The sequence below is a fragment of the Coregonus lavaretus genome (genome assembly GCF_964263955.1).
Source record: "Coregonus lavaretus genome assembly, chromosome: 16".
In the NCBI taxonomy this organism is placed as follows: Eukaryota; Metazoa; Chordata; class Actinopteri; order Salmoniformes; family Salmonidae; genus Coregonus; species Coregonus lavaretus.
In genome coordinates, this window is record NC_140003.1 from 6,124,394 (window position 1) to 6,139,464 (window position 15,071).

Genomic DNA, 15,071 nt, shown 5'->3' on the forward strand with positions numbered 1-15,071 from the left:
ACAAACGAGGAGAAATTAATCAAAGATAACTAACTAAAAGCTAACTAGGTTTACCCTTTTATCAGTGGATTAATTGTCGGAGTGGAGAAACACTAGTTAAATATTCATGAATGTTTCATGTGTGTTTTGACCTGCCTTGAAATTAATATAATTGATTCACAGTTGATTTTGGTATTTTAACTTGCGTGTCATGATCGTTTCTGGTGGGGATAGACAAAATGATCACGCGCACGATGGCGCATGCGCAGGGCCGGTGTAGCCATGGTGTAAGGCACTTGGCCAACATTTTCACAGGTCCGCAGGTGATTGGCACATGGCTCCAAAATTAATTTTCATTTTTACAGGCACAAGCATCATGTAAACATACACCCACTCAGGCAACAACAGAGTGGACTTGCTCAACTGCTTAGTTGACTTGCCCTGAGAAACTTTAAATGAATGTTGATTACTCTGCAAAACATCTCACTTTCTGGTACTGTTATTAGATGACTGATGTGCAGCAAGGAAACAAGGCTGTGCGTAAGCATTAACTCATGCTTTAATAGACTGAACCCCAACCCAGGAAGTACATAATCATATTATTAGTATTAATAATAATAATAACTAGATGGTAACTTTACATGAAGTATAGTTGTGGAGCTTGCTTTAAGCTCTTTAAAAGTATTTTTGTGGTAGTGTTCAAAGCAAAGCAGTTGCATATAGTCAAAGTTATATGTAGTGAAATAATTGGTCTGATTACTTTGATATACTACTATATCAACCTTATTACATTGTATTGTGGGGCAGTTATATCACACATTTAATCAGAAATAACTACACTCTGACCACTACACTTGTATACACTCTCCTACTAGAATACCACCGTATATGCAAACTCTAACAATAGAGCACAGTAGACAATGAGGCATTGTTGAAGTATTAAAAACATTTATTCACAACGTATTTGGACGACAGCGGCATGTTCATGAAGTCTTCTCTGGGCATGAGGGGGATTAGTGGGAAGAGGGACCCACTGGCCGGAAAGGGGAAACCCCTTCCCTCTGAGCACTTCTGCCCCCAGAGGGGACACATAAGTTAACTGAGAATAGCATTCATTGGGCCCTATAAAAATCATTATAATTTCTGTTTGATTCTATTTCTATTTTATTTATTTTTGCTCTCAAAATCACACTTTTTAAATAGAAAAAGAACAGAATTGGATGTTCTAAGTCCACAACAAAAATGTTTTAGGCCTTACTGCTAATAGCCCATACAAACACTTTGAAAAACAGATTCATTACATGGGACAACAGATAGTCCCCCCAAAAAAATCTAAACGAAGTTTGTGCTGAAGTGTCTGTCCTATATCTGAGATACATATATGTAATTTTTTTTAAACATGAATTTAACCCCTTATATTTGGCACTGAACAGTGTCCAGTGCACTCGGAAAGTATTCAGACCCCTTCACTTTTTCCACATTTTGTTACGTTACAGCCTTATTCTAAAATGGATGAAATAAAACAGTTTCCTCATCAACCTACACATAATACCCCATAATTACAAAGTGAAAATAGGTTTTTAGACATTTTAGCAAATTTATAAAAAATTAAAAACAGATGCCTTATTTACATAAGTATTCAGACCCTTTGCTATGAGACTCGACATTGAGGTCAGGTCCATCCTGTTTTCATTGATCTTCCTTGAGATGTTTCTACAACTTGATTGGAGTCCACCTGTGGTAAATTCAATAGATTGGACATGATTTGGAAAGGCACACACCTGTCTATATAAGGTCCCACAGTTGACGGTGCATGTCAGAACAAAAACCAAGCCATGAGGACACAGGAATTGTTCGTTGAGCGCCGAGACAGGACTGTGTCGAGGCACACATCTTGGGAAGGGTACCAAAACATTTCTGCAACATTGAAGGTCCCCAAGAACACAGTGGCCGCCATCATTCTTAAATGGAAGAAGTTTGGAACAACCAAGTTTGGAACCGCCCGGCCAAACTGAGTCATCGGGGGAGAAGGGCCTTGGTCAGGGAGGTGACCAAGAACCCGATGGTCACTCTGACAGAGCTCCAGAGTTCCTCTGTGGAGATGGGACAACCTTCCAGAAGGACAACCATCTCTGCAGCACTCCACCTATTAGGCCTTCATGGTAGGGTGGCCAGACAGAAGCCACTCCTCAGTAAAAGGCACATGACAGCCCGCTTGGAGTTTGCCAAAAGGCACCTAAAGGACTCTCAGACCACAAGAAACAAGATTCTCTGGTCTGATGAAACCAAGATTGAACGACCCTAAGCACACAGCCAAGACAACGCAGGAGTGGCTTTGGGACAAGTCTCTGAATGTCCTTGAGTGGCCCAGCCAGAGCCCGGACTTGAAACCAATCGAACATCTCTGGAGAGACCTGAAAATAGCTGTGCAGCGACGCTTCCCATCCAACCTGACAGAGCTTGAGAGGCTCTGCAGAGAAGAATGGGAGAAACTCCCCAAATACAGGTGTGCCAAGCTTGTAGAATCATACCCAAGAAGACTCAAGGCTGTAATTGCTGGCAAAGGTGCTTCAACAAAGTACTGAGTAAAGGGTCTGAATACTTATTTAAATGTGAAATCTCTGTTTAATTGTGTAATTTTTGTATTCTTTATATATTTTCAAATGTTAAAAAAATTATTTTTTTTGCTTTGTAATTATGGGGTATTGTGTGTAGATTGTTGAGGGAATGAAATCAATTTAATCCATTTTAGAACAAGGCCGTAACGTAACAAAATGTGGAAAAAGTGCAGAGGTCTGAATACTTGCCGAAAGCACTGTACTTCCATTCATTTCTTCAACTGGTACCGGGGGACCTTCAGACGAGTATTGTGAGGCCTGTGGGCATCCTAGAGAAAAACATGTACCGACATGTACGTGTTCGTAAGAGTCTCACCTTTCTACAAAGGGGTCATATTAGTGTGTAGCCTAAACTGCTCGGACGCTACAGACAGAAGTTGGCAGATCGGCTGTACCGACTTCAGATGAGTCACAAGACGCTTCAGGGGGTTGTAGTGCAAACGGAGAACACCACCATGTTCGTGAGAGTCTCATCTTTCCATAGAGGGGCATAGTAGTTTATAGGTCAAACCGTTTCGGACACTACAGACGATTTTGTGAGAAGACCGATTTTCGGGATGTCTCATGGTCTGGCAAACACCGCTCTAGCTCTGTCACCTTTCATCACAGACGCTTCCAATGCAAAAAAAAAAGATATCTCTAGCTTAAACTGACTGATTTTTATGGGGATTTTTGTATTTCTGCGGGGCTCGGACATCGACCTTAGGGGGTTTGCAGCAATGTTTCTTCAGCGCTCATGTGATTGCAGAGTTTGCAAAACAAATGGTCAAGGGATTGATGCAAATAATCATGACATCATCCTGCCAGGTAGGCATAGGCTAATTTGCAGTTAACATTTAATTGAGAAGGTTTACCAGAGGTTTATCATTAGCATTATTGATAACAGCTACACAAAGTGTAGACACATGAGTGCACCACACACACAGACAGGGGCATTCCGGTGCCGTTGCAGGAAAATAAGAATCAGTGATGCTGACTGACTAGGCTACACAACTCTCATTCAAATTCAAATGTCTTATACTACAGTTGTTGTGTGTGAAAACTGAAAGAGTTTTCACACACAACACCCAAAAAAATATGTTTTCCCCTTTAGCCTATGTATCAGATTCATCAGCTGTGTTGTTATTAGGGGTGAACCTGGCTATACTTGTAATCATATACGTAAACTGATAGTTGAGACTGGTGATTGGAAAAAAACTGAAGTGCTTTATTATGCCTAAGTAGATCTCCCTGCAGGTTTATAGTCCAAAAAATCTGCAGATTAGGAGCAGTGCGCAGAGGTATGTGTGTGTGTGACCTGTCCTCAAAACTTGCAGCGGGGCAGACAAGTTTGCTGTCACTCAGACAGAACGCGCATCTGTGTTTCTTCTTCTTTCCCTACTCTCGCTTCGCTTGTTAGGTATTATGCACATTGATAGCTTACTAGCAAACATCCTCACCTATTGATTTAGCATAGTTGCAGCAGGCTACAGGAGGCAGAAGAAATCTAAATGATCAGACTGAAACATGCAATGAGAAGACCAAACTCTGCATTTCACAGTAAGAACATCATACCAAAGGTCAAGCATGGTGGTGGTGGTGTGATGGTTTGGGGATGCTTTGCTGCCTCAGGACCTGGACGACTTGCCTTAATAGAAGGAACCATGAATTCTGCTCTGTATCAGAGAATTCTACAGGAGAAAAAATTAGAAAGGGGGCAAATACTATTTCATAGTACTGTATATTTATTAACTTGCTCACCCAAACGTAGACGTACGTCACGGGTGGAGAAATAATGAATACGTGTTTTATAAGTTGTACCGTTGTGGGATCATGTGAGAGATAAGGTTTAAGGAATAAACTGACCATAAGTAATGTGGTTATAGACGTATTTTATAATATAGTGAAAAACGAATTTAGGGTTTCCATTAAACTAATTATCAGTGTGGAGATAAGGTGGTGAAGTGAAGGAACTTCATTTCATTCAGAGGGTAAGATGACAAACCTGTCACGATCGTCGACAGATGAAGCGGACCAAGCGACAGATGAAGCGGACCAAGGCGCAGCGTGATAAGCGTACATCTTTATTTGTGTACACAACACGAACCAAAACAATAAACAAACGATACGTGAAGTCCTAGGTTACAACACAAACCTTTCGGAACAAGATCCCACAAAATACTAGTGCCAAACAGGCTGCCTAAGTATGGTCCCCAATCAGAGACAACGAGCTACAGCTGTCTCTGATTGGGAACCACTCTGGCCAACATAGATATAAACGATCTAGAACAAAAGCATAGAAAATGTAACAGAAACTCCACACCCTGGCTCAACATTTAAGAGTCCCCCGAGCCAGGGCGTGACAAAACCATTGTAATTGCACTATTTGTGGAATTTATTCGGATTTCAATGGCATAGAGTAAAATCTGGGTTTATGAGTGTAATTCAACTACTGGTATGTATTGCTTGAACGGATACTACAAAGTATTTGGTTTGGTGATGTAGAATGGAAGGTTTTAAGCGTGCGTGGTTGTAATGGTAAGACTCACTTATTTAACAGGATGGGAGACGATTGCGTGATAGTAATTTTTTTGCGTTGACTAAGGGTTGGCTAAATTAAACGATTGAGAATGGTGGCGTAATGTCTATAAATAAACTGTATATTGATACTCTGGATGTAAATTCAATATATACTGGTAAACTAAAGCAAGTGTTTGGTGTTACTTGTAGCCTACTTAGAAAGGATGGCGGGTAGCTTAGTGGGTAAGAGTGTTGTGCCAGTAACCAAAAGGTCGCTGGTTCTAATCCCTGAGCCGACTAGGTGAAAAATCTGTTGATGTGCCCTTAAGCAAGGCACTTAACCCTAATTGCTCCTGTAAGTCGCTCTGGATAAGAGCGTCTGCTAAATGACGTAAATGTAAAGGACATTTACCTAGATCTGATGTATTCTAATAATGGTGGATTGGTGATAAACTGAACCAAACATGACGTTACTACAGCAATGTAGGATGGTTAATGTTGTTACGTTAGTTTTTAAACCCTACGATAGAGGTAAATGCACAACTCTGTTTGAGAATGTGTTATTTGGTCTACAAGTAAAAATGGAAGAGAGTTGCCATGTTTTTTGTCTGCGGGTGTTAACCATTGGGAGCTCGCTGAAACGTGAGAGCGCTGTAAGGGACATTATGGCTTACATTAGGTGTACAAGGATCAATGGTTGTTGTGGAGAAGGAAGTCATAGGGGGTTGAATGTTTTGTGTGAAAGGGCTAGCTAGTTAGTGGTGAGAACTAGTGATGTTTAGAGTGGTGACGTAACTTGCTATGCGACGTGGAAGTAGTTGTTTAACTTGCTTTGCAAGGACCACAGATTTTATGGAGCAACAGGTAATGGTGTTTCGATGGTGAATGTTGTCTGTGTGTAGAGGGTCCCTGGTTCAAGCCCATGTAGGGAAGGAAGCAAAACTCTTATATTTATGATGTTGACATGAATTACTGGATTTATTGATATAATTATACAAAGATATTGTCTTACCAACACATAGCGAATAGTATAACATCGTAATTAAAGTTGCATCTCTGTGAATAGATGTTTTGTTTGCTTTGACTATAACTTAGAAATAATTTGTCATCTGTTGAGGTACCATTAGATGGAACATCAGCAATAGAGAATAATAGATATTAATGGGGAGATGTGAAATGTTGAATTGAATTGTTTGAAGAAGGTTAAGTAGGTTTATTGGGAGATGTGAAAGGTTGACTTGGATTGTTTAATAGACTGGTATTAAAATAATTATTTATATTTAGGTGAATGAAAATATGTTATTAGGTAGTATTGATTTGTGGAGACAATTTAATAATGACATGATTTCATAAGCGGGTGAAAGGAAGTAGTGATAGTTGGGCTATATTGACATACAGTGGGGAAAAAAAGTATTTAGTCAGCCACCAATTGTGCAAGTTCTCCCACTTAAAAAGATGAAAGAGGCCTGTAATTTTCATCATAGGTACACGTCAACTATGACAGACAAATTGAGGAAAAAAATCCAGAAAATCACATTGTAGGATTTTTAATGAATTTATTTGCAAATTATGGTGGAAAATAAGTATTTGGTCACCTACAAACAAGCAAGATTTCTGGCTCTCACAGACCTGTAACTTCTTTTTTAAGAGGCTCCTCTGTCCTCCACTCGTTACCTGTATTAATGGCACCTGTTTGAACTTGTTATCAGTATAAAAGACACCTGTCCACAACCTCAAACAGTCACACTCCAAACTCCACTATGGCCAAGACCAAAGAGCTGTCAAAGGACACCAGAAACAAAATTGTAGACCTGCACCAGGCTGGGAAGACTGAATCTGCAATAGGTAAGCAGCTTGGTTTGAAGAAATCAACTGTGGGAGCAATTATTAGGAAATGGAAGACATACAAGACCACTGATAATCTCCCTCGATCTGGGGCTCCACGCAAGATCTCACCCCGTGGGGTCAAAATGATCACAAGAACGGTGAGCAAAAATCCCAGAACCACATGGGGGAACCTAGTGAATGACCAGCAGAGCGCTGGGACCAAAGTAACAAAGCCTACCATCAGTAACACACTACGCCGCCAGGGACTCAAATCCTGCCAGACGTGTCCCCCTGCTTAAGCCAGTACATGTCCAGGCCCGTCTGAAGTTTGCTAGAGTGCATTTGAATGATCCAGAAGAGGATTGGGAGAATGTCATATGGTCAGATGAAACCAAAATAGAACTTTTTGGTAAAAACTCAACTCGTCGTGTTTGGAGGACGAAGAATGCTGAGTTGCATCCAAAGAACACCATACCTACTGTAAAGCATGGGGGTGGAAACATCATGCTTTGGGGCTGTTTTTCTGCAAAGGGACCAGGACGACTGATCCGTGTAAAGGAAAGAATGAATGGGGCCATGTATCGTGAGATTTTGAGTGAAAACCTCCTTCCATCAGCAAGGGCATTGAAGATGAAACGTGGCTGGGTCTTTCAGCATGACAATGATCCCAAACAGACCGCCCGGGCAACAAAGGAGTGGCTTCATAAGAAGCATTTCAAGGTCCTGGAGTGGCCTAGCCAGTCTCCAGATCTCAATCCCATAGAAAATCTTTGGAGGGAGTTGAAAGTCCGTGTTGCCCAGCGACAGCCCCAAATCATCACTGCTCTAGAGGAGCTCTGCATGGAGGAATGGGTCAAAATACCAGCAACAGTGTGTGAAAACCTTGTGAAGACTTACAGAAAACGTTTGACCTGTGTCATTGCCAACAAAGGGTATATAACAAAGTATTGAGAAACTTTTGTTATTGACCAAATACTTATTTTCCACCATAATTTGCAAATAAATTCATTAAAAATCCTACAATGTGATTTTCTGGATTTTTTTTTTCTCAATTTATCTGTCATAGTTGACGTGTACCTATGATGAAAATTACAGGCCTCTCTCATCTTTTTAAGTGGGAGAACTTGCACAATTGGTGGCTGACTAAATACTTTTTTTCCCCACTGTATGTTCTGATTCCAGATTTGAATAGCAAAGAAATAGCCCAAGATGTCATACTCTCTAACTTTTTATCTAACCTGTTGGGAAAGGGAAAGGGGACAAAGTAGCTGATTTGTGTCACAAGTTACATTATTTACTGTATACGTTGGAAGTCATGATTTCACAATGGTACCCTTAGAATGAAAGAAAAACCATTAAAGTGGATGAGGCTTTTTAAGTAGACAGATTTTGATAATAATAATAAAAATAATAATAATAATAATAATTTATTCAACTTATATAGCACTTTTCAATGAATCTCAAAGCGCTTCAAAGCACACCAAACGAGTCAAGTAATTTAGAAAAACAACATCAGAACATCATGAGGTGGACAGTTATTAGAAAGTTCATTACTTGAGAGGTCATCTGAGGGAGGTGACCAAGCAGGGAGAGAAAGTACATATGCAAGAAGCACGGTCTCATCAAGGTGTCTCGCTGTCTCTGTCTTTTCCATAGTAGAACTCAGTCAGATGAAGTTTGAGCCAGCCACTGCTCATGGACTCCATAGTAGGTAGCTAGCTACTCGTTTACTACTACCAAAATGAAGCACCCACTTGGATAATGCTACGGCAGTCACGTGTTACCAGAAAGCACACCACATTTCAATAATAATTCAAGAGCAGGCTTGTAACTTTGTCCTCCCTACGATTCTTATCGCTGCACACCTCTGCCATCTTGCTTTTGGGTTCTCTCCATCTTTAACCTCTGGTAACTGGTTGGCATTCGAATGAAAACAGCTAGCTAACCAAACAAACAAACGACTTGCCAGCTTCAGTCTTAACGCTGTGGTGGATTCTGATTATATTAATTAGCTGTATTAATTGTTCATTTTATGTATTAATTACAAAAATATTTACAAAATGTACAACTGTCATTATACTAATTCGATTTCGGTGGGGCGCGGACATCAACTCGATGGGGAAGGTTTAATGAAAAAGTGTTGGATCATGTCCAACTATGTCAAATCATGCTGCTCAGCAGGTTATACTTAGGCAAACCTGGCACAATTAGCACTATGCTATGTGAAAAGCTAGCAGCTAACCATTTTAAACCAAAGGTCTAAACCTCCGGTTTAAGCCAGAGTTTGCGAGTATGGAGCCTGCAGCTCAGTATGTCTAAATCAATAATAGTTGTGAAAAATAGGAAGTCAAACTCCGCAACAGATTTCTGTGGGTTAGTGTAGGCCTTTTTTTGCTTTTTGAGACAGGATTTCACTGGTTATCCTCAGAGTCTGAAACTATGTGAAACTGACCCTGTGGCTTGCAAGATAAATATATTGGCTAGGAAGCACCGGACTTCAGACAGAATAAAATAGCTGTCAGCTAGGGGAATGTAGGCCTGATTACTCCAATATACCCACACCTGAGGCTCCTACAGACACAGACACACACACAGGAGGAATTTGGTGACACTCCATGACAACACACAGAAGTAATGCATGTGCGCACACACACACACACACACACACACACACACACACACACACACACACACACACACACACACACACACACACAAAGGGACACACACGGACACACACACACACACCACACACACTCTTCTGAGATAATGAAGATAGATTCGGAATAGGTTCTACTGTGTATCTAACACAGACTGTGGCTGGTCTACTTCCCTCAGAGACAGATACTAAAAGTCCTATTTCCAGCAGCAGATTGCACAGACATAGTTGTTTCTATCAAAGAGTGTATTAAATATTTATTTTTTCTCCCACAGATGAATGATTGAAAGTGTTGGTTTCCCCTGTATATTGACACAAAAAAGGTATGTTTCTCCACATGTTATTTCCCTCTTTGCATGTGTATTATATAATATTGTTCAAAGGGGGAGTAGAGATCCTGAAAAATCTTAAAGGCTTATTTCAAGGAACCTTATAAAGGGTCTTAATCAATATGCTAATTCATCTTAATCTCGTGTATCAATGGGGAAATCAAATCAGCTCATTTAGGATTGTATTAGTTATTTTACTAAACATCGTTGTAGTGGGAATTGAAGAGAATCAACAAATGCCATCTGTGAATTCACAATGTTGTGTTTCAGTAATGTTTCAGTTATCAATTTAATTCACGGCTATTAGCATTTGCTGTATTTACCTTATGTATGTATTTATGTATTTTACACTATCACACCCATTTTGGATAGCAGCAGATTACATTAATCACAAGAAAACATGACATCACATAAAGCGTACAATAAAAAAAAAAGAAATAGAGCACCTACTTTGTGGGCTGATTTTTGTTGGAGCAAATGGTCGGAACATACACTAATTATAACAATTTGTACACTGCAAATTGACCACAACTAAGCCCAAAAATAGATTGTATTTGAAAACGACAATCATTTCATACGTTGATTACATTGAGACACAATCACATACTATACAGTGCATTCGGAAAGTATTCAGACCCCTTCTCCACATTTTGTTATGTTACAGCCTTATTCTACAATGGATTAAATGACATTTTTTCCTCATCAATCAACACACAATACCCCATAATGACAAAGCAAAAACCATTTTTTGGAAATGTTTGCAAATGTATTACAAATAAAACACAGAAATACCTTATTTACATAAGTATTCAGACCCTTTACTATGAGACTCGAAAAGATCAGGTGAATCCTGTTTCTATTGATCATCCTTGAGATGTTTCTACAAATTGATTGGAGTCCACCTGTGGTAAATTCAATTGATTGGACATGATTTGGAAAGGCACACACCTGTCTATATAAGGTCCTACAGTTGACACAGTGCATCTCAGAGCAAAAACCAAGCCATGAGGTTGAAGGAATTGTCTCTAGAGCTCTGAGACAGGATTGTGTCGAGGCACAGATCTGGTGAAGGGTACCAAAACATTTATTCAGCATTGAAGGTCCCCAAGAACACAGTGGCCTCCATCATTCTTAAATGGAAGAAGTTTGGAACCACCAAGACTCTTCCTAAAGCTGGCCGCCCGGCCAAACTGAGCAATCGGGGGAGGAGTGGCTTCGGGACATGTCTCTGAATGTCCTTGAGTGGCCCAGCCAGAACCCGGACTTGAACCCAATCCAACATCTCTGGAGAGACCTGAAAATAGCTGTGCAGTGACGCTCCCCATCCAACCTGAAAGAGCTTGAGAGGATCTGCAGAGAAGAATGGGAGAAACTCCCCAAATACAGGTGTGCCAAGCTTGTAGCGTTATACCCAAGAAGACTCGAGGCTGTAATTGCTGCCAAAGTTATTTATAATATGCCATTTAGCAGACGCTGTTATCCAAAGCGACTTACAGTCATGCGTACATAAATTTTTGTGTATGGGTGGTCACGGGGATCGAACCCACTACCTTGGCGTTACAAGCGTCGTGCTCCACCAGCTGAGCTACAGAGGACCAACAAAGTACTGAGTAAAGGGTCTGAATACTTATGTAAATGTGATGTTTCCGTTTTTTATTTTTAATAGATTTGGAAAATTTTATAAAAAACAGTTTTTGCTTTGACATTATGGGGTCTTGTGTGTATATTGATGAGGGGAAAAAAAACAATTTAATCCATTTTAGAACAAGGCTGTAATGTAACAAAATGTGGAAAAAGTGAAGGTAAGATGGTAACACCTCCATGGCTTTATCTGCCTTGTCATTGTGCCCAACACCCCAATGATTGATAGCTACCTATTATACTGTATATAGCTTTTAACCATAGGTGGTGCGTGGGTTTCAAGTTTGGGGAAGCTAATAAAAAATACACCTTTATTCCATGCATCCTCACATTTGCAGGTTTATGTAAGATAGCCTACTATTCCTAATGTGGTGATTAAATTGGATAGTCATAATTTAGGCTAATAATATAACTCAATCACTGTTCACAAAAAAGACAGCGCGTAATGGCATAGATTAGGCCTAGGCTATAGGCCAGGGTTCTTCAATTCTGGTCCTGGAGGGCCGAAACACTTCTGTTTTTTATTTCTACCTGGTAGTTAATTGCACTCACCCGGTGTCCCAGGTCTGAATTAGCCCCTGATTAGAAGGAGAGGATGAAAAACAGAGGTGTTTCGGCCCTCCAGGACCGGAATTGAAGAACCCTGCTATAGGCTGTATGAGATTTTAAAAATATCCTTTCTTTGCACAGGAAAATGTCGGCCTTTTTGTAAAAACATTTCAGGTAATTCTACTACACTTTATATGACAGGAGACAATAGCTGAATCATTTTTAATACGACAAAAAATACACGGTAGCCTATTCTGATGTCACTGACAAACAGATCAATGAAAATGACATTGTCTGATCCATATAAAAGGGGAGACAAATACAATATGACCAGTAGCGGTGAATGGGTAAAATCACCAGGGAAGCCAGGGAAGAAAATCTATATTGCGACCTATGTGTTGTGATAATTGCGTTGTTTGCTCTATAACCTGTTAGTTCATATGCCTTGACAACGTGATATATAGGCCTAAGGCCGAGGCAATAAGAAGACACAGTGGCAGAATAAATTCAACCACACCTTTGTTTCATCACAAAACCAGAGAGCAAGAGCTATCCGATGAAGTCCACAAAACATATTGCATGTAACAAACAGTTACATGACCTTCACCATGGTCAAGCAAGTTCATGTTTCCGACATTTTCAGACTACTAAACAACTATTGATTTAGAACAAAGGAGAGTTACCGCAAGTCACAAAGAAAACATGCGCTGCCTCCACTATTCCAAAACCATTTCAACTTCAACATTTCAACATCATTTAATCACCTATACTTAGTCTAATACAGTGACAACTAAAAGATACCAAAAAACTATTTAGTCCAATCAACGTAAACTAAATATGATGTGGCTGTCCATGTTACTGATTTCTGTGCGTGTGTGTGTGTGTGCGTGCGTGCAAGTAGAAAAAACATGTTGACTCACCCCATCCTACCTGCTAAAATCCTCTGGTGACACAGAAATGTAAAGTTGTGTATTGTCTGCATAGCAGTGAAAATCAATGCTGTGCTTTCTGATAACACTGCCAAGGGGTAACATATATAAACTGAACAGTACCGGACCCAAAATCCAACCTTGTGGAATGCCACATGTGATATGTATTTTCTCTGAGTTATGTTCACCAAGGGTGACAAAAAACTCTCGACCGGTTAAATAGGTCCTAAACCAATTTAGAACTGGACCGGAGAGGCCAACCCACCTCTACAGTCTGTCCAGAAGGACATCATGGTCAACAGTGGACATCATGGTCAACAGTGGACATCATGGTCAACAGTGGACATCATGGTCAAGTAGAAAAAACATGTTGACTCACCCTACCTGTAGAGAAACACCAATGTCATCCTCCTCTTTCATGTTGCCTAAACGGTCTATGACTCTGTTATACAGTACACGCTATTAGTTTTTGTTGTCCTGGGCTACCTGGCTGAAATGTTTGCTCACTAGCCTAACTACCTTTCATGGGCAACAATGCTCCAGGCCAGCTAGTTAACATTAGCCTACTACATCTAACTACATGTTGAACTTCCATCCTTTCAGGCCAGGGGCACAATGTATGAATATATGGTTCGATCAGAATTGCCGTTATAATCATTGGCCAGTACAGAGAATTAAGTAAAACCACAAGTTCAAATACCCTTCTCCATCCATGGCTAATTTAGGAAAGGGGCGATTTTATCTAGCTAGCTTGCCACCGGAGAACAACAACACAACGCGATGCAACAATTAAATCCACAGCTAAGCTCACTCAGTTTAGCGCAACGCGGATTGGCTATTATTTAATTTAAAAAAATATTGAGGGAGGTCAAATGCTCGCTGGCTTCTCTTGCATTCAATGCTATGGGCGAAAAGAGTGTCATACTCTTTATGACCAGACAGCATCAGATCGATAAGCTACACATACTGAGACAGAGGGGGCGCTGTTTCATTCGCTCGGATGCATTCTCCTGTGAGATACATTCAGCCTCTTTCAGCGAATTGAAGGAAATGTATGAAACACTAAATAAATTACTTTTGTTTATTTTCTTCTCTTTTTTCTAGGTACATTTTTTGGGGAAGCCCGGCTTTCCTTGGCATCCATGAATACACGTGACTGAATATGACGCCCATCTAACCTGGAGGAGGAAATTATTATCCAAAAACAAACAAAAGTGGCACTGGCCCATTAATAAAGAAGTGAATATGCACACTCACCAGGGATATGGCCAATGTTCTCCGGTAGTGCCAATACGATAGGCTACTGTTTGCTCAATTAAGCTGAGCATTTTGATAACTAAAAGACGGATTGGAGTCTTTTTATTGTCTTCTCTTTACAGCAATAGCCATTTGCTTTCCAAACTGTTTTTCCTCGATTGTTTTTTGAAATATTGCGATATGCCTGGCTGAGTCTCTCTGCTTTTCACTGACAATCACAACTCAACAATAATCTATTTGCTATTTTCTGCAAATTGCGGGCCCTTCCGACTGCAGGCCATGTGATTTAAAACAATTTACAGCTCTATTATTTACTGAGCATTTCTCATCTGCAAAGATAGTAATAAAAATATAAACGCAACATATTACATTTTGGTCCCATCTTTCATGAGCTGAAATAAAATATCCCAGAAATGTTCCATATGCCCAAAAAGCTTATTTCTCTCATATGTTGTGCACAAATTTGTTATCATCCCTGTTAGTGAGCATTTAATCCTTTGTCAAGATAATCCATCCACCTGACAGATGTGGCATATCAAAAAGCTGATTAAAAAGCATAATCATTATGCACCTTGTGCTGAGGACAATAAAAGGCCACTCTAAAATGTGCAGTTTTGTCACATAACACAATGCCACAGTTTTGAGGGATTGTGCAATTGGCATGCTGACTGTAAGAATGTCTACGAGAGCTGTTGCCTGAGAATTGAATGTTTATTTCTCTACAATAATGTTGTTTTAGAGAATTTGGCAGTACGTCCAACCAGCCTCACAACTGCAGACCAGG